Here is a 26166-nt window from a genome sequence, read left to right on the forward strand (position 1 = left end):
AAGAGAGAGAGAGAGAGAATTTTAATATTTATTTTTTAGTTATCGGCGGACACAACATCTTTGTTTGTATGTGGTGCTGAGGATTGAACCTGGGCCGCACGCATGCCAGGCAAGCGCGCTACCACTTGAGCCACATCCCCAGCCCTATTCTAACGTTTTATATATGACAGCAGAATGCATTATAATTCATATTACACATATGGAGCACAATTTTTCATATCTCTAGTTGTATACAAAGTATATTTGTACCATTCATGTCTTCATACATGTACTTAGGGTAATGATGTTGATCTCATTTCACCATCTTTTCTACCCCCATACCCCCTCTCTGTCCCTCCCACCCCTTTGCCCTATCTAGAGCTCGTCTAATCCTTCCATGCTCCCACTCCCAATGCTACTATGAATCAGCCTCCTTATATCAGAGAAAACATTCGGCAGTTGGTTTTTTGGGATTGGCTAACTTCATTTAGCATTATATTCTCCAACTCCATCCATTTACCTGCAAATGCCATGATTTTATTCTCTTTTATTGCTGAGTAATACACATTGTGTATATATACCACATTTTCTTTATCCATTCATCTACTAAAGGGCATCTAGTAACAAAAGCAGCATGGTATTGGCACCAAAATAGACTGGTACACCCAATGGTAAAGAATAGAGGACACAGAGACTGTTTAGCTATTGTGAATTGTGCTGCTATAAACATTGATGTCCCTGTAGTATACTGTTTTTAAGTCCTTTTGGTGTAAACCAAAGAGTGAGATAGCTGGGTCAAATGATAGTTCCATTCCCAGTTTTCCAAGGAATCTCCATACTGCTTTCCATATGGGCTGCACCAATTTACATTCCCACCAGCAATGTATGAGTGTGCCTTTTTCCCCACATCTTCACCAACACTTATTGTTGTTTGTATTCTTAATAGCTACTATTCTGACTGCAGAGAGATGAAATTTTCGTTTTAATTTCCATTAAACATTTTTCATATATTCATTGATTGATTGTATATCATCCTCTGAGAAGCGTCTGTTCAGTTCCTTGGCCCATTTATTGATTGGGTTATTTGTTTTTGTTTTTGTCTTTTGGTGTTTAGCTTTTTGAGTTCTTTATAGACCCTAGAGATTAGTGCTCTATCTGATATGAGAGTGGCAAAATTTGCTCCCAAGATATAGACTCTCAATTCACCTCACTGATTGTTTATTTTGCTGAGAAGAAGCTTTTTAGTTTGAATCCATCTCATTTATTGATTCTTGATTTGAATTCTTATGCTATAGGAGACTTATTAAGGAAGTAGAGGCCTAATCCAACATGATGGAGATTTGGGCCTACTTTATCTTCTATTAGACATGGAGTCTCTGGTTTAATTCCTAGGTCCTTGATCCACTTTGAGTTGAGTTTTGTGCATGGTGAAAGAAAGGGGTTTAATTTCATTTTGTTGCATATAGATTCCAGTTTTCACAGCACCATTTGTTGAGGAGGCTATCTTTTCTCCAATGTATGTTTTTGGCACCTTTTCCTAATATAGGATAACTGTAGTTATGTGGGTTAGTCTCTGTGTCCTCTATTCTATACCATTGGTCTACCAGTCTATTTTGGTGCCAATACCACGCTGCTTTTGTTACTATTGCTCTGTAGAGTAGTTTAAGGTCTGGTATAGTGATGCAACCTGCTTCACTATTCTTGTTAAGGATTGCTTTAGCTATTCTGGGTCTCTTATTTTTCCAGATGAATTTAATGACTGCTTTTTCTAGTTATATGAGAAATGCCATTGGGATTTTGATTGGAATTGCATTAAACCTGTATAGTGCTTTTGGTAGTATGGTCATTTGACAATATTAATTAATTCTGCCTATCCAAGAACAAGGTAGCTCTTTCCATCTTTTAAGGTCTTCTTTGTTTTGTTTTTGTTTGTTTGTTTGTTTTAGTATTCTATAGTTTTCATTGTAGAGGTCTTTCATCTCTTTCATTAGGTTGATTCCCAAGTTGTTGTTTGTTTTTGTTTTTGTTTTGAGGCTATTGTAAATGAGGCAGTTTTCCTCATTTCCCTTTCAGAGGATTTGTCACTGATATACAGAAATGCCTTTGATTTATGGGTGTTGGTTTTATATCCTGGTACTTTGCTGAATTCATTTACTAGTTCTACAAGTTTTATGGTGGAATTTTTGGGGTCTTCTAGGTATAGAATCATATCATTAGCAAATAGTGCTTATTTGAGTTCTTCTTTTCCTATCCATATCCCTTTAATTTATTTTGTCTGTCTAATTGCTCTGGCCAGTGTTTCAATAACTATGTTAAATAGAAGTGGTGAAAGAGGGCATCCCTGTCTTGTTCCAGTTTTTAGAGGGAATGCTTTCAATTTTTTTCCATTTAGAATGCTGTTGGCCTGGGGCTTAGCATAGATAGCTTCTACAATGTTGAGATATGTTCCTATTATCCCTAGTTTTTCTAGTGCTTTGAACATGAATGGGTGCTGTATTTTGTTAAATGCTTTTTCTGGGTCTATTGAGAAGATGATTCTTATTTTTAAGTCTATTGATGTGATGAATTACATTTATTGATTTCTATATGTTGACCCAACCTTGCATCCCTAGGATGAATCCCACTTGATTGTGGTACACTATCTTTTTGATATGTTTTTGTATTCGGTTGGTCAGAATTTTATTGAGAATTTTTGCATTTATGTTCATTAGAGATATTGGTCTGAAGTTTTTTTTTTCTTTGAAGTGTCTTTGTCTGACTTAGGAATCAGGATGATATTGGCCTCATAGTATGAGTTTGGAAGTGCTCCCTCTTTTTCTATTTCCTGAAATAAATTGAAGAGTATTGGTATGAGTTCTTCTTTAAAGGTCTTGTAGAACTCAGCTGTGTATAATCCAGTCCTGAACTTTTCTTGGTTGGTAGACTTCTGATGGTGTCTTCTATTTCATTGCTTGAAATTGATATGTTGAAATTGTATATATCATCCTGATTCAATTTGGGCAAATCATATGTCTCTAGAAATTTGTTCATGCCTTTGAAATTTTCTATTTTATTGGAGTACAAGTTTTCAAAATAATTTGTAATTATCTTCTGTATTTCTGTAGTGTCTGTTGTCATATTACCTTTTTCATCCTGTATGTTAGTAATTTGAGTTTTCTCTCTCCTTTTCTTCATTAACATGGTTTGTCAGTTTTATTTATTTTTTCAAAGAACCAACTTTTTGTTTTGTCAAGTCTTTCAATTGTTTCTTTTGTTTTAATTTCAGCTCTGATTTTAATTATTTTCTGTATTCTACTGCTTTTGGTGTTGATTTGTTCTTCCTTTTCTAGGGCTTTGAGATGTAATGTAAGGTCATTTATTTGTTGACTTTTTCTTCATTCAAGGAATGAACTCCATGCAATGAACTTTCCTCTTATTACTGCCTTCAGATGTCCCAGAGATTTCAGTATGTTGTATCAGTGTTCTCATTTACTTCCAAGAATTTTTTAATCTCCTCCTTGATGTTTTTTGCAACCCATTGTTCACTCAGTAACATATTATTTAGTCTCCAGGTGTTGGAGTAGCTTTTATTTTTTTTAATCATTGTTTTCTAGTTTCATTCCATTATGATCTGATAGAATGCAGGGTAGTATCTCTACTTTTTGTATTTGCTAAGAGTTTCTTTGTGGCATAATATATGGTCTATTTTAGAGAAGAATCCATGTGCTTCTGAGAAGATAGTGTGTTCACTCATTAAAGGATGAAATATTCTATATATATCCTTAAGTTATTGATTATATTATTGAGTTGTATGGTTTCTTTGTTCAGCTTTTGTTTGGAAGATCTATCCAGTGGTGAAAGAGGTATGTGAAAGTCACCAAGAATTACTGTGTTGTGATCTATTTGACTCTTGAACTTGAGAAGAGTTTATTTGATGAACATAGATGCTCCATTGTTTGGAGCATATATGTTTATATTTGTTACATTTTGTTGGTGTATGATTCCCTTGAGCAGTATGTACTGTCCTTCTTTATCCCTTTTGATTAACTTTAGCTTAAAGTCTACTTTATTTGATACAAGGATGAAAACTCCTGCTTGCTTCCGCATTCCATGTGAGTGGTATGATTTTTCCTAACCTTTCACCTTCAGTCTGTGGATGTCTTTTCCTATGAGCATCTCTGGTTTTTGAATGGCCCACACTCACATGCTTTATGGAAATAATATTTCACCTTTCTTTTAATACATTTAGAGAGTGATATTTGTCTGTTTTCATAGTTTTTCACTCCATTAATTCTTAAATCATATCTGACCCATGTGGCAGCCACATCTCCAGATGAGGAAATGGACCTCAAATGTGATGAGCATCATCATGTCCAAGTTTCATGGATCCAAACTCTGACTGTGTCATGATCAAAAGAACAAAGTATCATAAGGTTTGTTTTTAAAAAGTAAATAAATAATATATTACAAAGTGAAAGAATGATTATGGGGCACCAAGAGGACGCTATTTGGAGAGTTGGCTGGTAGTTGAAATAGGAGATAAATCTTCACTGTTTTCATTTTGTTATGTAAAAGTAAAGTAAATATTAGTTGTATTTGTCAGCATTTGATTATGTAACAAAATACCTGAGATAATCAGTTTATAAAAAGAAAAGACTTATTTTGTTTCACAGTTTTGCAGGTTTCAGTTCATGGTTGGGTCGTTGCTTTGGGGCCTGTGGCAAGGTGGCATATCATGGTAGGAGCACAAAGTAGAGTAAGCTTCTCATTGCCTGGCAGCTAGAAAGCAAAGAAAGAAAGGCAGGAAGTGGTCAGGGTTCCAGTATCCCCTCTAGGAACAAGCCCCAAGTGATATAATTTCTTCCTACTAGGCCCCACCTCTTAAAGGTTCCACCACCTCCAAATAGCACCACCCTCCGGACCAAGCTTTTTAACACAGGAGCCTTTGAGGGACACTTACAACCATAGCAGTAACCATATGGGGCTAAGTGGCCTGGGGAACAACAAAGGATATGCTTTAAACATGGGAACTTCAGCATAATTTCCACAAAGTAGAAAGTGGTCTGCTGATGTCTTTTTAGGGAGGAATCCTAAGTGAAAGCAAGGTTCCACAATTCAGAGACTAGTAGGCCCACCTCTGGGTGTTCTTTTTTTATTTATTTTTTTCTCCCCAACATATTCATTTTATTCCTGGATTCTCTGAAGCACTCACCTTTGAGCTGGTAGAGCATTTTGTTGTTCTTATAAATATATTATTTTGCAAGAAACAACAGTTTGGGTGTCTTAGGGGGAAAACTATAGCCAGAACCTAATGCTTCCAAGGGATTTAAACATGATTCTGTTTCCCTGGAAACCAGGCCCTGTCCTGCTGGTTGCACACATTTCTTGTAGGAGATCAGTGCCCTTGAATCTCTTGACAGTGAAGACCACCTTGAAACTCAAAACATCTGTGGTGTTTTGAAGCACATCCTTGTTGTTTAAAAAGCTTACAGATTGCACAGCATTGCATATGTTCCAAATGTTTGGCCTTAGCTATTATCACAGGAAAGAGAGAGAGAGAGAGAGAGAGAGAGAGAGAGAGAGAGTGTGTGTGTGTGGTAAAAAATCTGGTATTGATAAAAGCTAAGGTTTTTAATAAATTCTGAAGTCACTGAAGGGTTGTTGGAGCTAGCAGATGCCACTATCACTCAGCGCTGATGTTCCCGCATTTGGATTACTGAGGCATTACAGGAGAGTAGCTAATCTTTTGTGGCCAGTGCTGCTTGCCTGTGTTGATAAGTGTGATTAACAACTTAAAGTCAAATACATTAGCAAATGCCTTATAGCTGCCAGGAATGTGCACGGCCACCCACGCTTCACAGCAAAATGAGAAACACAACAAGTTCCAGGAGCCTAAGATTCCTAGACCTTTTGGATTTGTATGCCTCCAAGTTTAGTTTTTAAGTTGGTTTCAATCAAATCATGAAGAGCTATTGTTAGAAGCAGTCAGATATAAACCAAAAAAAATGAGGAATGTGTTTACTTTGGGGGCTTGTTATAAAAAAATGATGTTTGTTAAATTTGCAGAATCTTCTTTGAGTCTATGTTAATCCCCAAATTTCAAAGTGAATTTTAAAAGAGATACTAGATATTTTAGAAATTTTACTGCACAATTCAGTTTTTGAGGCTAACCCTCCAAACTCTAGGCTCCTTACACATTGAGTGAGGCAATGATAGGTGAGGTAATATTCAAAACAACTTAGTGAAGAAATCCAGTTTAGGCAGTGATCTACCCGATTGCCACATAAACCAGGGCTTTGTTTTTTCCAAACTGCAGCTTCATTGTTGATGCTCTTCAGCATGTTAATTAAAGCAAGTCCCTATGCTTACTGTGCTATCAGGAATTCTGGATTTCTCTGCTCATGATAAAATATATCTCATCTGAAAATTGTGGATAAGGTTTGATACTTACAGTGAAGGGTTAGTGGACAGAAGGGGAGAAAGGACAAGATGAGCATGGAATTAGACACTCCCGAAGAACAGTAGTGCCAGCTGCAAGAAGCAAATCTGTTCTTGTAGTATTGCCATGAACACAATGCATGAAATTGGCTCTCCCCAGCAGGTATCTTATGCTTTCTGCCTCACTGTAGACTTTCCTGGTCTGTGGCTGTTGAATGCCAGAACTTCAAGTACTTTCCCTACCAGGAGGAGGCCAGAGTGTGCTCCATTCCTTGGCAACAGAAGCAAAGAGCCAGCTCTCTGGAGCATCAAACCTATAGGAAGATGCTAATGTGAAGCAGACTCTTTGGTGTTATTTTGTTTTGTTTTTGTTATTTTTTTTCCTATCACTTGTATCCTTCAGAGTCTCTATTGTGAATAGTTTTTGTACCACCTGAGTTTGTTTTCTCTGCTTTCAGCACAGCTTTCCAAACCACAGTTGACTTTTTGATGACACAACAAAATTGTTTCCCCATTTCTCTCCTTCTCCTTTATTTTGGTTATAAGCTAAAGGTCTAATAAAGTTTAGAAATTCAAAAATATTGCAATAAAAATCCTGTATGTATGGTGGAACATCCACAGAGATAAAAGAGTGCTGACACTTTCAAACAGTACCTGCTATGGAATTAAATTCTTATCATTTGAATTCCATGTACAGCTGTCATTACTCCTACAGTCCATTTCAGAGCCCTCATGCCATGCTGCAGATATGCTGTCTGACTCTCTGTATGGAATCTTTTTAGATAAAATAAGTACAAGAAATCATGGTCATTATTCTAAGCAGCCAAATGTATTAACCTTGATTTGCTTCAAAATAAGAACATGTCAGAGATGTGGTGTAGATTCCCTTGATCTAGAAACATAATGATTTCACAAAACTTTCCATTTTAAACAAAGCTTAGAGCAAAGTGGAATTTTATAACAAAGTAGAATTTAATAAGAAAAGGTAACATTTTTTCCCAGAAAAATAAAGGGCATTTACTAATAGTAGAAATTATAGATAGATTATTTTGCCTGTTTAGGAATGGGAAATGCTGGGAAAGGGACTATAGAGTTTATGTTTAGAGTGCACTATCAACACGGATTTGTTTGGCTCTCAGCATTACCTGAAATGCTTGCTACTGAAATTGTGTTGGATGCACACATAGAAGTCTGAGAACCCGAGAACCACAAGTTGCAACTTGAAAATGACCATAGAGAGTGTGGAAAGTCCCTCAGCTCTCTTTATTCACATTTGCACCTGCCTGTCCTGCCCGCAGGACCCCTATGAATGAACATGTCACTACTTGCCTGTGCTCTGGGTGCATCCATACCCAAGCAATTCAGCAGTCAAATCCAAACCTAGATATTTCCATTGCTATTAATAAGAATAACTCAACAGTAGAATGTGATATTTATTTTCTGATAAAAGTGGGGTAGAAAATAAGGCAAGCATACTCTGAATACCTATGTGCATGGTAGGAGGATAGTCTGTCTCCTTCAGGAAGGAAAGAAATTTAATTACATTCAGTTAAGTTTTTCATCTAATAGTTTGTGTATTCACTCATTCATCCATCTATTCTCCCATACTGCCCATGATATAAAATTACTAGAAAGAAACAGAAGTGGAATATCTGTCAGCTTCAGGGAAAAAGTGATTTTTCCTCTCTCTGCAGAAAAGGGCAAACATGCTCTGGTGCCATTCAGGAGTGATGCTGCTCTCTGGGCCTTGCTCCCCCAGTGCCACACTTTTAAATATAACAATCATTTGGATTCTAGTGATCTAAGCTAATAGCTTCCCTAACTGCTTATTTGAAGATCTCCAAGACAAGTTAAATTAACAAAATAAGACTGAGAATAATACATGTACTATGATTCTATTTTGTTGGAAAAGAATTATCTTATGATGAATATGCAGCATGGTTGAATATGTACAGATACATGTATATATTTCACAACATAAAATATGTGTATATACATGGGGCATACACTTACACATTCACATTACATATTGTTACACAGATGTGTGTGTAACGAATTCAGGACCACACTTTTAATAGTGTCTCCTATAGGGAGAAAGGTGGAATTAAGAGTTGAGAATAAAATGAGGTTTTACTTTTTTAATCCACATTCTGCATTGTTTGAATTTTTTACATTTTAATTTAATTCAGTTTTATTTTAATATATTGAATGTTTTATTTTAAAACACTTTTAAGAAAAATATTTTAAAGGTTATTTTCATAAGGTCTTAAAATGTACTGGGTATTCTTTGACTTCACTTTATGAAGATAAGAAAATAATTTGGGGCTGGGGATGTGACTCAAGCGGTAGCACGCTCGCCTGGCATGCGTGTGGCCCAGGTTCATTGGATCCTCAGCACCACATACAAACAAAGATGTTGTGTCTGCCGAAAACTAAAAAATAAATATTAAAAAAAATTCTCTCTCTCTCTCTCTCTCTCTCTCTCTCTCTAAAAAAAAATAAATAAAAAGAAAAGAATTTATTAAAAATGAATGAATCCCTCTTACAGAGTGAAAACTACTTTCATATTTATAATATATTCATAGCATAACAAAAATAATGTGTAATACATCTCTGGTGTTTTGTTTTCTTATAATTTCTTTTTGCCAAGAAATGTGTGGATCTCTTAGTATCTAAGATCTAATTATTGCCAAAAGAAGCATCTTTATTTTGAGCTCTCTAGTCAAGTAAACTTAGGAACTTTGGCTAATTTTCTTAAATGTCCTATGGGTTTCATGTCCCATGCTGTCTTTAATAATGGACCATAGTGATCAAATTGGCATACCTTACTCTTAGGTTCTTTTTAGCAGATAATGACATTTTAAGGCAAAAGAGGATCAATAATGCTCCTTAAAAGTTCATGATGAAGTCATATTGATACCAAATGTAGTCAGATATGGAGATATTTGTTAAGCAACAGGGTCTGGGGATGTAAATCAGTGGTAGGCACTCACTTAACATAGGTAAGGCCCTGGACTCCATCCCCAGCATCAATAAATAAATTAATTAATTAACAAACAAACAAGCAGCCACATACCCTCATTCAGAAATCAGTATGCAGGCTTGAACAAGTCCTGGCTCTTAGCTTTCCTTTTAAATATTTCAACCACAGCCTTAACATAAAAGATTTTTCTGAGACTTGAGGTAAACACTGATATTGCAAAGGCAGATTCTGTCACCCTGATAGCCAGCACTAGGCAAAAAGAGACCTCCAAAGTTCATGACTGGACCAAAATTATTAAGGTATTTAAACTAGGGAATTATTACTCAACAGGTGAAGGCTTTATTGTATTTTTATACATAAAGACTTTTAGCCAATCTGTATTTCTTGAATACCTTAATTCCACCAAGCACACTAGTCAATGGTCAGGACTTCCCACCAGTCAGCACCCATTTCTGATGCTCAAATTGCTCACTGGAGGTGGAGGAGAGAGATGGTGACAGCAATGCTTATTGCAGCCAATTCTTAAGTATAGGCTTTCTCCTTAGAATGCCTGTGAGACTGTGTCCACAACTTGGAATGCTTGATTAGATGCTATCAGCACCTGGGTTATAGCTTACCCTAAGTAACCCACACATAATATGGCACTATGGATGCCTAAGTATTTTAAAGTAGCTTACAGACAAGTATTGCAATTAGCTATTCTTGCAGAGATTGTTTCTTGAATTACAGCTAATCAAATTCAACCCTTTAAGTGTAATCATAGTCACTTATATTTTTAAAATTCTAACAATGGAATGATGGATAATATGTATTGGATGTGTAAGACAAGCTCTGCTGAAAGTGTTTTGCATGTATTAACCCATTTAATCGCCTACCCAGGCTACCATTATTATCAATGTAACAATGAGATATTGCAACTAACTTGTTCAGATTCACCAGCCTTACTTCCTGTCTCCTTCTGTGCATCAGAGCTCATTTACTACTCTGAAAGTGTCCTTCTCTCTCAAGTGCACTGCCTTGCAAGACAGTCTATGCCTATGAAAGTGCTTTCTGGATTCTCCCACCCCCACTTCCAACCCTAGATGCAGTCCTTCCTTTGTGAACCTGCACTACACTTTTTCCAACCCTCACTGTCTCATATTCTGTTTTTGGTCATAAAGGTTGAAAATTCCTAATCCAAAAATCAAAAATCTGAAACTTTTTGAGTTCCAGTATGACACTACAAGTGGAAAATTCCACACCATGAAACTTTGTTTCATCTACTGAACTATTAAAAATATTACTTAAAATTACCTGCAAATATAATTACCTTTATACATAAAGTGTATGTGAAACATAAATGAACTTCATGTTTAAACTTGACTCCCATCTCCAAGATATCTTATTATTAACATATGCAAATAGTCCAAAATCTGAAAGACTCCAAAATTTGAAACTATTATGGTCCCAAGCATTTTAGATGAAGGACACTCAACTTGTAATTTTGTGTGCCCTTGTCAACCAGCTGTTCCAAAGAAAACTGTCAATATGCATCTTTCTAAGGTAACTAATATATAGAAAGTCTTGTATACTATAGGAATAAAAAAGTATTTATTATATTAGATCTTTATAGTTGGTAGGTTCCCTTTCCCAAAATTAGTGTAATCCTTCAGTATGGGAATAAGAGATAGCATATCTGGAGCCATTATGAAAGTAGATTACCTTTCCAATACCTTTAGTCATGAACCTGTCATTGGTAGTGAAATACCATGCAGGGAGGAACAGGTCACTCCCATATCACTTATTTTTCCTTAGCCTGAATTCCACAGATGCCCAGCTACCAGTGACACAGGCCAAATAGAAATGGGCCCTGTTGGACTTAGAGGCTCACTTCTTTCCCCCTGAAGCAAACAAGGTCTCACAAACACCATTTAGGAAAATTTACTCTAACAATCCATGTGCTTTCATTAAAGGGATGTTTACAAACATCCTGGTTCTCTACTTAAGCATATTGTAGGCAGGATGACTTTCTCAGAGGAGGATGTAGGAAAGGGGAGGGGTTTGGACAGTGAGTGCAGAAAGCTAGATCAGACAAGGGGTCCTGGAACACTAGGTCTCTTCTTATTTTCCAGTGTCCAGAAAGCCTTTCTTCTTCCAAATCCCACCTTCACATTTGAGGAATCTGCAAGGACACACAGGAGTCTCAACCTTGACGTATCTGGTCTTCCAGTTTCAAGCTCAGACTTCTCACAGTATCCCAACCCCCCTCTCTTAGCATGAGTAGCTTTTATGCAGTTCATTGTCTAGTTTACTCATTCACTTAGTTGGCCAATGTTGATTATGTGTGTTTCTGCCCTTAAAGGGCTTATAGCAGATGACAGTTCCAGTATTCTGTTAGGTGAGATTGAGGAAGCATAATTAAGGTAGCAAACATTCACTACTCAACTCCTCTCTGACTTATGCTTACTATATATTCTTTCTTACTATAGAGTACAAATATTTAAAATTTGAGTTACTGTTATTCTCAGCATGTACTTTAGACTCTGTACATTATTCCCACAGTCCTTTTATCTTTAGCTTTCCTTATCACAGGCTGCTGTATTTACTTTGGTACCATCCTTTGCCAGATTAAATATTTATATTGATTTAATATTCCCTCTGTTGTTGAAAAGAACAATATGAATATTGAATTATAACAACAAAGTACTTTGTGGTCTTCATTTAATCTTGCAATCACCTGTGAGGTCCCCAGAGTTTATTCTGTCCCTTTCATGTTCAAGGACACCACCGAGAAATAAAACTGATACCTTTTGACTCTGGATCCTAATATTCAAATCATTAGCCTGGTAACACTCACATGAGATTATTTGCGTAAAATGTGTGCCCCAACTAGCTGAAAAGATTTGAGTATTCTTGACTGTACAGAATCTAAAGTTTAGAATGCATAGTTCATTCTCATTTGTAGAGTAAATTGTTACATGGCCACCTTCCTTGATTTAGAACATTATAGCAGTCTTCTTTCATCTAGAACCTGAAATACATCTCTTACATTCTCTTGATTCATTAAGATCACTGATAGTATGAATCCCAGCAAATTCTGTTGCTTAGGTTATAACTTCATCTGAATATGAATGATGTTTTATGTTAGGTCAGAAGATTATAAGCATACCCATTTGGTAATGTTCTATTTGGGCATTTTCTCCTTTCCCATTTTCTCTTTGACATTGCTTTACACAGTATGAACAAGTTACAGATTATTCAGTCGTGTGTGTGGGTATGTGTGATGTGTGAGTGTGTGTCGTGTGTGTGTGTTTCCATCATGGTCATCTTTTGAATTTTATTAGCTATGAAAAAGTCTAAACCAAGTGTACAATTTCCTCCTTTCCTGTGAAGTTTCAGGCTCACTTAAATGGGATTTGTTAGATAAGATGCATGCTTGACACTGGGCAGGAGAATCTAGGAGAAGGAGTGCTCCTCTTGGTTTGTGATAGACTGGCAGCATTTTTCCTCTGGTATGTGCCAGAGCTGCAGAGCCAGTTTTAAAAGAGAGGGTTTATAGGAAATCCAGCTGTGAGTTTTCATTTTTTCTCTTGGAGCTGGAGGCGGGGCCAAAACCAACCTCAAACCAGGCTCACCATTGATCAGGCTAGAATGATGTGGACCAGTCTCACGGACAACAGCTAAGCACAGAGGAAATATTAGCTGGCAGAGATAACGAAGAGGAAACGCTCAGTGACAGATGCACCATCTGTCGGTTACTGAGGAGCAGTTTTCAAGAAAGCAGAAAATGAAATGAAGACGAGAGTGGTTTTGTTTCAAAGGTACAGGACAGCCTAAGGACATTTTTAAACAAAGTAAGTTTGTGTTCCACAGAAAAAGAGGTCGTGGTGGTGGGAAAGACAGCAGTTGCTTCCTATTTGGACTGTCGTTTCGTTATTGATATATAAAGTTTTCTTTGTGGTGGATTTGATATTTAGGTGAATATTCTTTAACAAGAACTTGATTTAAAATTAAAAAGCAGTGCCTGTCATTATTCACTTTGAAGATATTTGAAAGTTACAGTAAGATTTACTTTACTTTTATTTAATCTCAAAAAGAACAGTTCTATCTTAGATTACAGACATAAATACTTTCTTACTTTCTTCCTTACTCCCCCTCACCTTCCCTTTCTGCCTTCTTTCCTCCCTCTTTAAATCTTTTCCTTCTTTTCTTTCTCTTTCTTTTTTTTTTCTTTTGAACTATGGGCAAAATTATTTGTATTTTTCCTCAAAGACTATTTAGTGAGAAAGTGACCACCTTTCAAATATAAGAGGTTGGCAGGGTGTAACTGCCTTTAAGGTTGCTTAATTCCATGGGATAGGTTACTTCAGTAGCCTTGAATATGACCTAGACTTCCCGTGGGCCTCCCAAATAATGCTGTTGATGTTGACATAGTTTTTTAAAGGAAGCTGCTTCTAAATCCTTTTTAAAAAATATTTTTATTATTTGTTAATGGAACTTTATTTTATTTATTTATATGCGATGCTGAGAATCAACCCAGTCAGTGCCTCACACATGCTAGGAAAGCGCTCTACCACTGAGCCACAACTCCAGCCCCCCTGAATCTTTTTTAGTTTATCTTTCTCTTTAAAAGTCCATCACTCTCTTTCAGAACATAAACTTACTTATGAAACAATCCTGCTATTTATATTTAATACAATTTCCTAAGTACTTGTTTTCAAAGTTGGACTTGTACTGTGTATAGTTGTTTGTTATATCTGAGTGGTTTGTACTCACTGTCAGATGTCGTATGTTTTATTAGGCCAAGATTTGTCTAATTCCAAAGGGAAATAAAATAACGATTTGGAATGATGAGATTCTTTGAGAAATAGCAAAAAGTGTTAAGAGGGATCACAGGTTCCATTTATTGAAAAAGAAGCAGTTGTCTTATCATTTGCACAGACAAAAAGGATTTAGCTTGCATTGGTGTTAAGAGGCTGTGTAGTCCAAACCAGAAGTGGAAGTACTGGCAGAAGCAGAAACCACTCAGTGTTATGGCCCAATATGGATGTCAGAGCTCTGTAGCATGTGTGGGAAAATGGCCACAGTCCAACGTCTGGAATCATTTATCTTCTGCTAGAGTCTACAAGACAACTGTTTTATGCATTTTACAGAATTCCTCGCTGATTGATTTCATTTACATGGAGCGGGTGCGATGACGGATTGTGGGGACAGCTACATGTGGGAGAAGTATTGATCTATTTCTGTTTTTCTGACATCCTGCTCCCATTAGCGTCCTTAGCACCTTGAATGAGATTGTGCCGTTCCTAACAGCCATATGGTTTCAACAGGATCCTTTCCACACATTTCATAATGAAAGCCACATTACGTCTTTCCTTATTGGGGAAATCAGAAATTAAGAGTTGAAGGTTTGGTCTTACTGTCTTTTCAGTAGCTTAACTTATTTCCTGCATTGTCGATTTAAAAAACGAGGGGAAGAAAACATGAATAGATAGAGGTCTCTGTAAGCTCCAGGCAGCCTGAGAAGTCATATAGAGATGTGTGTGTGATGATCTTTAGGAAATCCTGGAACATACTGCTGTTGATACACTGATCTGTATCTACACGCAAGGGAATCATATTTGCCAGCCAGTGTATTCTGTGTGAGCAAACGTCATGTGTGCTAACAGATGCTGGCATGTGACCGTGTGGTATCTGGTCCTCTTTTCTAATGTGTGAAAGAATATTTGCCCACTTCTGACAGGATCCATATCAGATCTTATGGAGATTTTTAAATTTGTTACAAATACCAAGAAAACAGAAGCTTCGAATTTCAGCCACTAACTTTGTGACCTTGAAGAAGATAATTAACCTTTTAATAAATCTGTTTCACTACTTAAAAATAGAATAAGTGATTCTGGCCATCTCTGTCTCCCAGACACTTTAAATGTCTATGATATTTATACTATTTCTTGTGCTATTAGTTTTTAAAAATTATCTAAGCCATTTATGAAATTGCCTCTTTCTCCTTAGATACAACTTCTACAAAGCACTAAAAAAGCTGGAAAACTCTGCATCATTAAAAATAAAATCCTATAATCTTGTATAGTAGTACTTTTGTTTATAGTAGCCCTCTTGAAGCTACTTGTACCAGTCTTTTTTTTTTCTGTGTGTGGAATTATTCTTTCATTTTCTCATCACAATTTCCAGCACTGTGAAAGACTAGCCATTTCCTCAAACAGGTTGAAGTTTTAGAAATTGAGTTAAAATTGGTGCAATATTGCTTTGATTTATCATGGTTGAATAGATATAATTTTTAACTTTTTAATGCAAAGAAAATGAGTGATAGTGCAAATCAAGATGTCTAATATTTTCTTCGAATTAATAGATACAAACATAAATAAGTATGTGTGTGTGTGTGTGTATATATATATGCCATATAAAAATATTTATATTTTCAGAAAATGTTATCTTTTAAAAATATTCCTATAAAAGTGGTAGTGTATAAAATACTAAGAATCAAAGATAGAAACCATTAGTGTGTTTCATTTTAAACCATTCTCATTTTAAGTGATAAAATGATAGCCGCTTACTGTACTGCAGAGAACATCAGAAGTCAGATATCTCCCTATCAGCTGCCACACCAGTGTGCTGTTCACAGAACCAGGGGCTTCTTCATCCAGTACAGGATATATGGTGGCCCTTGGGAAATGGGAAGCATGGCAACACGGTGAGCCACTCCACTCAACTGTGTGACCTTAGGCAAATCACTCGACTTAACTGACCCCCAGTTCTGCTGCAGTAAGGGGATAAGAATGTACACCTTACTACATGAGGTGGTCAAGGGGGTCCACTGACATCATATGCACAATAACTCTAAAGCCACTTAAAGTCAATAATGAAACTTTGACGTTTTCTTTCTTCCTGGAATTTTCCTTACTCCCCTAATGATTTCCACACATCATTCAAAAGCTTCTTTGAACTCTTTCCTGATCTCTCAAATATTTCTTTCTTTTAAGGCCCTGGATCTTGTCCTGGGAAGAATTAACCAATTTTGTTCCCCATATTTGTTCTTCCCCATCCAGCAACTGACCCTCATTATTAGACTTTGCCTTTCCATATCTCCCTGCTCTGCTCCTTTCATTTGTCTCAGCTGTAACTCCATTACAACACTCTCCTTTTCCTCCAAAGCTGCTTTAAATATCGCAAGTCTTGAAGCCTTCTCTAAACATCATTTAGAGCCCTCTTCATTCTTGGTTCCCATGGTGTAACTTCGAATCAAATCCTTATCTTGTTCTATTTTGTCCTTTATTTACCCATCTTCCCCCTTTCCTCAAAGCAATGCTTCACTAATTCTCCAGTGCTTACCATAGTTTCTCATAACTAGTTGACATTCAAGTCATGTTTGTTGAATGAATATCAACACAGATACATAGCTAGATATGTTTTTTTTTTTTTTTAAATCTGCCCATCTTTTTGTAAAGCAGACTGGCAGTATTTATTAAGACTCTCTGATCCAATAACTCTTCTCCTAAGGAAATAGTTAGAAAAAAATAGACAAAACTTTCTGGAGAAAGATGCTTAGCATAATTGAATCATAATATTATTCATAAATTATATGAAAAGTGGCAAATAGGTGATTAGCACAATTTTTATAATCTAAACAATCCAAAGCTTGCCTGACAGATTATATACTAATTACATTGGTCCCAATGACTATCCTTCTTTTTAAGATACTTTTTCATAGAACCATAAACTTGGAACAACTAAGTTTAGCAACTTATTCCCAGGCTTTTGATTTCCCTACTCTAATTATTCATTTTGTTTTTAACATGTTGAAAATAAGGTAACCTTTGAGGTCAAAATTTGAAAGCTCTTTGAAAGAACAACAATATTAGCATCAAAAAAGTTCTAGAAAGCCAGAAGGGCTGTATTACCCATTTTCTTTCAAAAATAGACTGTCATTGAGCATCTCTCAGTGACAATTTCTACCGAAATTCTAACAGGTTGTAGTTTTCTCTTAAACTGAGATTGAAAACAGTTAAAAAAGAAAACTTGAGTCTACTTGTTAAATGACTATGATGAAAACTATGTAAATGATGGAAGGTTTTTATAATCTCTCATTTAATCTCTTTTTACATGGAATAACTGGCAGAGGTAAAGCCATTTTATCATAATAGTGTCTACATGTTTTATCAGGACAAACCACAGGAATACTGGAACTAATCTGCCACCAAATCAAGGATGTGTAGCCAGTTGAACATTGAACTGACTTAGGTACCATCCATCATTTACCACTATGTTTAGTTAAGGAAGCTTTCTTTTTTCAATTCTTAGAATAAACCTTATAACGCATCCCCAGTAATAGCCCACTACTCCCTGAAACTCTCAATAGAGAGGTAAGAGCAGAGGATTTCTGATGGGCAAGAACATTTCCTCAAGAGGACTTTCCATCTTGATTTAAAAGTGCCTAAAGGCATGTGCCTTCTTTAAAGATGTTTCTAGATGGTCCTGTTTGGGGGTGTTTTTGTTGTGCTACAGCATAAGTGATGCAAGCCCTCTGTCCACTATTTAAATGGCAGGAGAATGCACTTCAGATATGAATAAAAACACAGCAATAAGTATAAAAATGAATTCCTGAGTGGGATACAGCTAGGCAAACCAGAAATGTCTATGTAGACTGTTTGTATGTGAAAGGATCAAGTAATGGAATCCTGAGAGATCAACCCTACAAGATGCCTGAATCTTAAGAGGAAAGTTCTTTAAAGAGGCCTCATTTATTTTCAGGGAAGCTTTAGAAGACTGAGGAGTGACACCTTCTCAGGATTGCATGCTAGCTGATGGGTGACTTGCTAGTGTCTTCCATAGATACCTAGTGGGCAGTGCAAAGCTGAAGTTGGTCAGTTTTCTGAGCTTGGGTTAAGCTGAGCTGGTTATGGAGGCTAGAAGTGAATGAGAGAGCAAGCTGCTAGCTAAAGGACCCATTATCTTCTAAGGCCAAGGAGCCCTCACAGGAGGTCAAGGAAGGGTGTGAGTGCTGTCAACAATTGGAAGGGAAAGAGGTGCAAGGGGTCAGGGGGTGGGGGGTGCACAGAGTTACCCTTCACCCTCTGCAGAGGGGTCTCCTGTGAGACCTGTTTATTCTGTACCCGGCAAAGGGCAAAAGAATCCTATCTGATTTTTTTGCTCATGGTTGTAGAATTCAAATTCACTCTACTTCCTCAGCTAAGATTGTGCTATTAAAACTCCTTTGGAATTATTGGTTCTCTGCCACCCACAAGACAACACTGATTTAGGACAATCTCCTGAGAAATGTTCTCTCCACATGTGCTTATTATCCTTCAGCCCAGACCATTCGTACAGGGGCCATCCAGTGATTGGCTATGTACATTATGAGAACATGCCCAGTGAAGAGAAACCAAGCAAGCAGCTGAGATATAATTTCTAGAATTAACCATAAATTATCCCATGAAAAGAACCCTTATGTAACACTAAGTCATCCCAACTGGTGTTCTTTGGGCCTTGCAAGCACTTGAATAAAACCACAAAATAGTTAAACAACAACAGTGGGAGTTCAGTTTAAATAAAAGCAGTTTATATTTTTAACTAAGGATCAGACTCTAAATTAAGTGACCCTTCTGTGCCAGGCAATACAGCAGAGAAAAATAAGATATCTCTGTCTTTAGTTAAAGTGTCCTGCTCCATGTTTGTTTAAGCTACGATTTTATTTTTGGATTCACCATCATTTGCATTTTTTGGATTTACCATCATTTGCATTTTTTAATGTTGGTGTATTTCTTCTACAAAGGAACTCAATGCTTGTCTTACTATAATTTTCTTGTCTTAAAATCCACAGCTAGTGACATTGTATATTTCATTTCAACAAATATTTACTGAGCATTTACGATGTGCAAGGAACTATGAAAAGGAAACAGATGTATAATGCTGTAACGCCTTCACAAGGATATTCAGTCCCATCTTGGGGACAGATATGGATGCAATTCAGGAAAGAATGCCTTTCATGCTAATGAAAGCCTTAAGGCAAGGCATCATAGAGTACATATTTAAATATAATTGGAAGAATGGGAAAGATTCACTGATGATATGAAGCTTGATCTAGAACCATCAAGGGATTTCAATAGAGGACAAAGAAAGGAACAGATGCACCAGACTAAAAGATATGTAACTAAAACACAAAGACTTTCAAGCGTTGAATGTGTTCAAAAATAAATAAGTGGCCCCAGCATGACTATGCCTTAAGAGGTAGAGAAAGGTCACTATGTTGAGAACTAAGACTGGAAAGGGAGCTTAAGGCTAGATTATTTTAAGGTTTGGGATGTTATTTCAAAAATCAGGTATAGCTACTGACTCTCATAGGGAGGGTAATGATTTTAACTGGTAACTTAGGACAAATATTCTGATAGAAAAAGAATGTCAGAAATAAAATAATGTTATTATTTATAGGTCCATTGCAATGATCTATCCATCTAGCAAATACTAACGGGATAAATACTATGTGTCAGGCCTTATTTCAGGCTATAGAGATATAAAAATAAGCAAAATAAACTTTCCTGTCCCATGGAGCTTATGGTGAAATGGGAATTGAGGTGATGAGCAGCACAAACCAACAAATTGTGTTCACTCTAGTGATACAGTATAAAGATTGACAAACAGTGCCTATAGTTTAACTGTGGCTTGTTGATCCATTTGGCAAACATATATAAGCACTGTGAGTAACATTGTGATGAATGATGAGTATCAAAGGTGAAATATGCTCACTGATGGAGAGTAAAGAGAATATTTATAAATATATGAAGTTTGGTCCTTAATTAGATTTTGGAGAATGAGATGGCATAAATATTTAACTCTTGACAAGCCCATTTCCTATATAAACAGGTTTTACTAGGCTGATTCTCAAAATATCTAGTTCTTTAACCACCACCCCCCATGTCAGTTGTGCTAAACTCACTTAGAATTAAATAACTGTATTCTTCAATAATCAACTCTACCTAAATCTGCCTGTAAAGCTGATCCCCATTACATGTACGTTAAGGAGATGCATGTACTGTGAATAGACTCCAGGTGTGCTAAGGGACCTGCTGATCCCCTTGGGTCTGGGGTAGCCAAAGGCATCATCTGGTAACCTAAGGCTTCTAGAAACCTAGTATTTTATGACAGTACAAATGTGTATGCCACATTGTGGAAAAGGTCAGAAACATGCAATTGGAGATGGCACCACAATATCTCCTACTCTGTCCTTGCACAGTGACCCCCTCATTTTTGAATATACAGTTGTCCTCTTTATCCAGGGTTTTGCTTTTCACAGTTCTAGTTACCCATGATCAACCATGGTCAGAAAATATTAAATGGAAAATTCCAGAAATAAACAATTTATTTTGGCATTTCCCAGTAAATGGATGGAGCTGGAGAATATCATGCTAAGCAAAATAAACCAATCCCAAAGCATCAAAAGCTGAATGTTTTCTCTGATATATAGATACTAATTCATGATTAAGGCAGTTAGGGAAGAATGGAGGTACTTTGGATTAGACAGAGGGGAGTGAAATAAGGGGAGGGGAGATAAGAGTAGGAAGGATAGTAGAATGAATGGGACATTATGACCCTATGTGTACATGTGAGTACATGGCCTGTGTAATTCTATATCATGTACAATCAGAAGAATGAGAAGTTATACTCCATTTATGTGTGATGTGTCAAAATGCATTCTACTGTCATGTATAACTATTTAGAACAAATTTTAAAAAGAAATAAATAATAAGTTTATAAGTTTCAAATCACATGCCATTCTGAGTAGCATGATGACATCTTGAGCCATTCTACTCTATCCTGCTTGAGATGTGAATCATCACTTTGTCTAGTGTACCCACACTATATATTCCTATAGTCACTTAAAATCAGTATTCATCACTTAGTACCAGTCTCAGCTAATTGTCTGCTGTGATATGACTGTGCTTGTACTTAGGGTTCAGGTAACCCCTGGGAATCTTAGAATTTATACCCCAAGTATAGGTGAAGACTACCATATACTCCTATCAGTAATAAAATTTTGAACAGTATTCCTAATGCATCTATCGTTATGTACCTTCTAAGTTCTGTACATGTCCTGGTATCATTAATATCTCAAGTCATAAAGGCTAAAGTTCATTAACAAACATATAAATTCTAATCTCAAATTTTGTTCCCAGACAATTTTAAATTAGTTCAACTGATTTCATGTCCACTCTCAATCTGTTCTCATCAGTCTTACTTTGGTGATGTTACTGTTGTTAACAGGGCCAGTACCAGGAGAACAGAAATTTCAGCTTTGCTTTCTTCTTATTCGCGGCTGTTAAATTAATATTTTCTATTCATGGCTTTTCTTTAAGAATCTTTTTAAGTCACTTCTCTATTTTGTGAGGGTTAGTTTGATTAAAAGTAAAACAGCATTACCTATAATCCTCTCAGTTGCGTACATGTAGACAGCACTCCATCATGATGTACAGTTCACACTGACTCTCAGAAACCACCAGCAGGCATGCAGCTTAAGCAAGGACACCTTGCATCAGATCCTGATATTGAATACAGGCTTTATTTGTTAAAAAATATTTAATTAAAATATTTTAAATAAACACAAATGGAACGCTTGATGTATTTATCTGCACTGCACTTGGAGACAGTTGTTCTCATATCATGTATCTATTGCCTACCTCCATAACTTAATGAAAAAAAACATGTGCTTTTTATCTGCCAACCACACAGCACAGATCATCTCATTTCATCCTCCTAGCCACCTCTGAGGCAGAGCTATTATCTCCATTTCAAAATGAGAAAATGGGCTCAGTGAGGTTTACTAACTTGTTCAGGGTAGCATTGCCTTTAAGAAACAGATTTAAACAGAAGAGTTTTCCAGTCTTAACTGTCATCTTCTTCTCCTAGGTAATTTTCATTCTTGTGTGTAAAGAACTAAGTTCTAGAAAAAATGATGAAATTTGAGTTCTCAAGGCTCTCTTTTAAGATAATACTGCTGTGGGTGCTACACGGCAGCTGTCTGGCTAAAATTGTAGCATCAGGATAGTGGGTTTGTGTCTCTGCCACAAATTTGGTTGCTATGGAATCTTTCTCATAGGAAAATATTTGTCAGCTCCAGGTGGCTGGGACACCAGACAGACTTACTGATAGTTAGATGAACAGAGGCAATGATTTAGCAAGTTACAGGGTAGAATCTGAGAGAGAAACAGTCTCCAGAAACTTTGATGAAGTAGGCTACAGATGCTAGGATTGTGTTTTGACTGCTAGAAAATTTCAGCAGTTCTGTTACTGAAAGAGAATGGATAAGTCCATAGAAACAGGACATTGGTAAAATAGCGTTCTTTCCTGTGGGGGAAAACATATTACATTAGAATAAGTGGATGTATTGACGCAGTAAAATTAAATTGCTATGTCCAAAGTGGTGACAAAATTAAGCATTTTAATTGTTGGTCATTGACTTCAAGCATCTCTGTAGTACAAATTCATTCTCATTGAAGATGATTACATCCAGATAATGTTCTCTTCCAGTAAGAAGTGAAGAACAAAGGAAAATAAATAAAACACAGTTTACTAGAATCTCATAAAAGTTCTTGCATAAGAAGTGGAGAAGCATGGGAAAATAGGAGTTTTAAAAAAAAATAAAAACAAGTTTTTCCTTGAAGTTTCTGCAAGATTGCAGTTCACATAACATATTGGTATGTGTATATGTTTATACAAGAGAGAACTGTCTCACCAGAAAAATGTGAATCAGAGTTTCTATGGTAGCTATGGTTGTTTTTTTAGAATGACTAAGAGCATATATAATGTCTTATATGCTTTTATAAAAAGCAGTTTATCATTTATTTCTGAATATTTAAAAAATTCATTTTCACTTTCTCCAAAGAATCTTACATCTGAGGGTTGAAAAACATATTTTTTCATCTTAATTCTTTATCATTTTGAATTTGTCCATTCTTTATCATTTTGAATTTGTCCTGCATTCTGCCCCACACTAGCAAAGCACACTGAAAATTGTTCTGTTAACAAACATGATAAATTTTTTTTGTTTTGTTTTTTGGGGTACTGGGGATTAAATTCAGGGGAACTCAGCTACTGAGCCATATCTCCAGTCCTTTTTTATATTTTATTTACAGACGGGATCTCACTGAGTTGCTTAGTGCCTTGCTTTTGTTGAGGCTGGCTTTGAACTTGTGATCCTCCTTCCTCGGTTTCCAGAGCCACTAGGATTATAAGCGAGTGTCACCCCATCCAGCCATACTTGATAAATTAATATCTAGTCCATATTGAAGCAATTTCCTTCTATAATAAGTACTTTAAAATATATTTAAGTATAAATGTTCTTTTAAATCTAGAACAAATGCTGATTAACCTTATTTAGGTATTCTTAGCATAAAATGATCCACATTTACAACATACATAAATCAGAGATTTTTGTTAAGATTCAGTCAAAATACTCTAAAAATGAAAATGTCAGTTCCATTAGCAAAGTGAATCTCATAGCAAAATATTTCCAAAATGAAATAGTAACCATTCCTCCATATTTATATTAAGATTTACTTACAAAAACTTTATTTAACACACAATTTTAAGGAAATGTCTGTTTTTAAAAGTAAAATATATTTGTGGCTCAAATGTCACTAAATAAAAATGTGTTTATTAAGCATGGGCTGTGTTCATTGGTCTGTTCCTGTGGCTTTTCTGCTGAGTTTAGTCCATTAAATGTAAGTACATAATAAGTCAAAAGGAACCTGAAAGAGTGTGTTTCAGGCTCTTGCTTCTAACTGCAAGAATTCTTTCATTTCCCCTGTATAAGTGAAAATAAACTCTAACAATCTTTGAGGTCTCTGGGCTCATTCTAGACTAATTACTAATAGAAAACAACAACATGAAAATCTCGCTTTACAGGAACATTTTTGCTTCAGCTCTGAAGGGGAAAATGCATAATCCTATTACACTTAGTTATCAGCACCATTTGAAATGCTGGCTGCCTTGATAATCACCATGGAGCCACATAGGACTTAGCTAGTAGATAGCTAAATTTAATTAATCACACAGATGACTGGATAAACCTCCTCATGTATTTTACTGGTCTGTGTACTTTATCTCCCCTGCCCCCGCAAGTTCAGTTTTTTTTTTTTTTTTTAATCTTGTCTTCCTGATGCAAGTACCGAATAGCAGTCAACAAAAAAGGCAAACACAGCAGCAAGACAACTCTGAGAAGCATAGTTTGGGAAAAGGTGGAAGGCACTGGGCTCAGGCAGATCTGGGTTTGAATCCTGGCATTGTTGCTGTTCCTATGCTTGCTTTCCTACTGCTGTGATTTTCCAATTGCTCATCTTAAAGTGGTGATGAAGAGGAAACAGCATACTGTAAAGGGCCTCATGCTGTGCTTGTCCAGGCAAATGTCCTTTAACAAACTGTTAGGATGATATTCTCATTGTTACTATTCCTCATCTCTTAAAAAGCTCTTAGAGATGGATGGAAAATCTAGTGTTCCCACCTAGAACATTCTGCAAGGCATCAAGACCTTTGGAAAAGCAACGCTTGATGATTCAACTTTTTCTCCTCTTCTTATCAATAACAAATTGCATTTTCATCAGTGTTTACTCTGCCTTTTTCTACTACGCACTGCTACTATCTGGCACAGTGTTGAATGTGTATGGCTAATGGATGATTGTGTAGTTAAATGAATGGAGAAATTACATAAAGAATACTTTTCAGTTGCATTTTATTTATCATTTATACTCTACCTTATTTCAAGAGGATTTGGAAAAGCTTTGCTATTTTTAATTTACTTATTCATATAAGTTATGAATGAAGAATAGAACTAGAGCAGAAGCTCTTGTTTTGAGTTATAGCAACCCTATGGGTGACCTTGGGCACATTACTTAACCTTCCTGAGCCTTAGTTTCTTCTCCATAAGATGGCAAGGGTAATATCTTTTAAAAGTTTCTGTGAGGATTAAATGAGCCATTGTACAAAAAGCACTTAGCATTGTGCCTGGCACATGATATAAACAATAACTATGCAGACAACTTTTAGCAGAATATTTGAACAGCATATACATATGAGAGAACTGAAAAAAAGAACCAAAAATATTTTCTGGGCCTTATAAAACCTCTCTCACATAGTTTATATCAAGAGAACCTTCCAGAATATAAAAACCTCTCTCACATAGTTTATATCAAGAGAACCTTCCAGAATATGCCTAAAAAAATAAATAAAAACCTGCAGCATTTTAACAAATCAAAACCTTCAAAAAATTCCTATAATATGTACATGATTATCATCAGCAAATTAAGGAATAATGGAAGCAAAGTTACTAATAAACAGTTTTAGCTTCTAAGTAGCATACTCCCTATTTAGCACATACTGCGATTATATAGCAAATGCTTATCTCTAGTCAAACTAAAAAAATACCTAAAGCCTTTCACATGCTCTAGAATTTTTTTTTTTTGCCTTTTTAATAATAAGCCCTTAGTGAATTGCTCCCAAGTTTTACCATATCAATTTGTACCTGACAGTGTATTAAGTGATCCAAGAACTCCTGAAAAACAGACACTCAAGTTCATAGACTTCTGTAACTTGATTTCAGAGAAAGCTGTCCAAGCCATGTGCATTGAGGGCCAGACTGCCTGACTGATTTGTAGTCTGGGCAGGGCGGGGAGGCAGTCCAAGTTTATTTACCCAGACGTTTTAATAACTGTTTAATAGTAACTGGCTGCCTTTAAAAATGCAGTTTTATGCATCTCCCCAAACTCAGAATCCTGCTTTTATTCTCATTTTTATAGAATTAGATT

General features: G+C 36.2%; 1 protein-coding gene across 12 annotated transcripts in view; it reads left to right on the forward strand.

Moving 5' to 3' along the window:
• Window positions 1-26166, forward strand: part of Stard13 (StAR related lipid transfer domain containing 13) — a 481490-nt gene that overhangs the window by 372414 nt on the left and 82910 nt on the right. Inside the window, exon 1 of one of the 12 annotated variants that reach the window (XM_076872083.1) lies at window positions 13190-13212. The exons of the other annotated variants lie outside the window; for them this stretch is intronic. The gene's annotated coding sequence lies outside the window, so the exon portion shown is untranslated. Of the gene's footprint in view, window positions 1-13189; window positions 13213-26166 lie in introns of those variants that run through there. 12 annotated transcript variants of the gene reach the window in all.

The sequence above is a fragment of the Callospermophilus lateralis genome, chromosome 12 (genome assembly GCF_048772815.1).
Source record: "Callospermophilus lateralis isolate mCalLat2 chromosome 12, mCalLat2.hap1, whole genome shotgun sequence".
NCBI classification, from domain to species: domain Eukaryota; kingdom Metazoa; phylum Chordata; class Mammalia; order Rodentia; family Sciuridae; genus Callospermophilus; species Callospermophilus lateralis.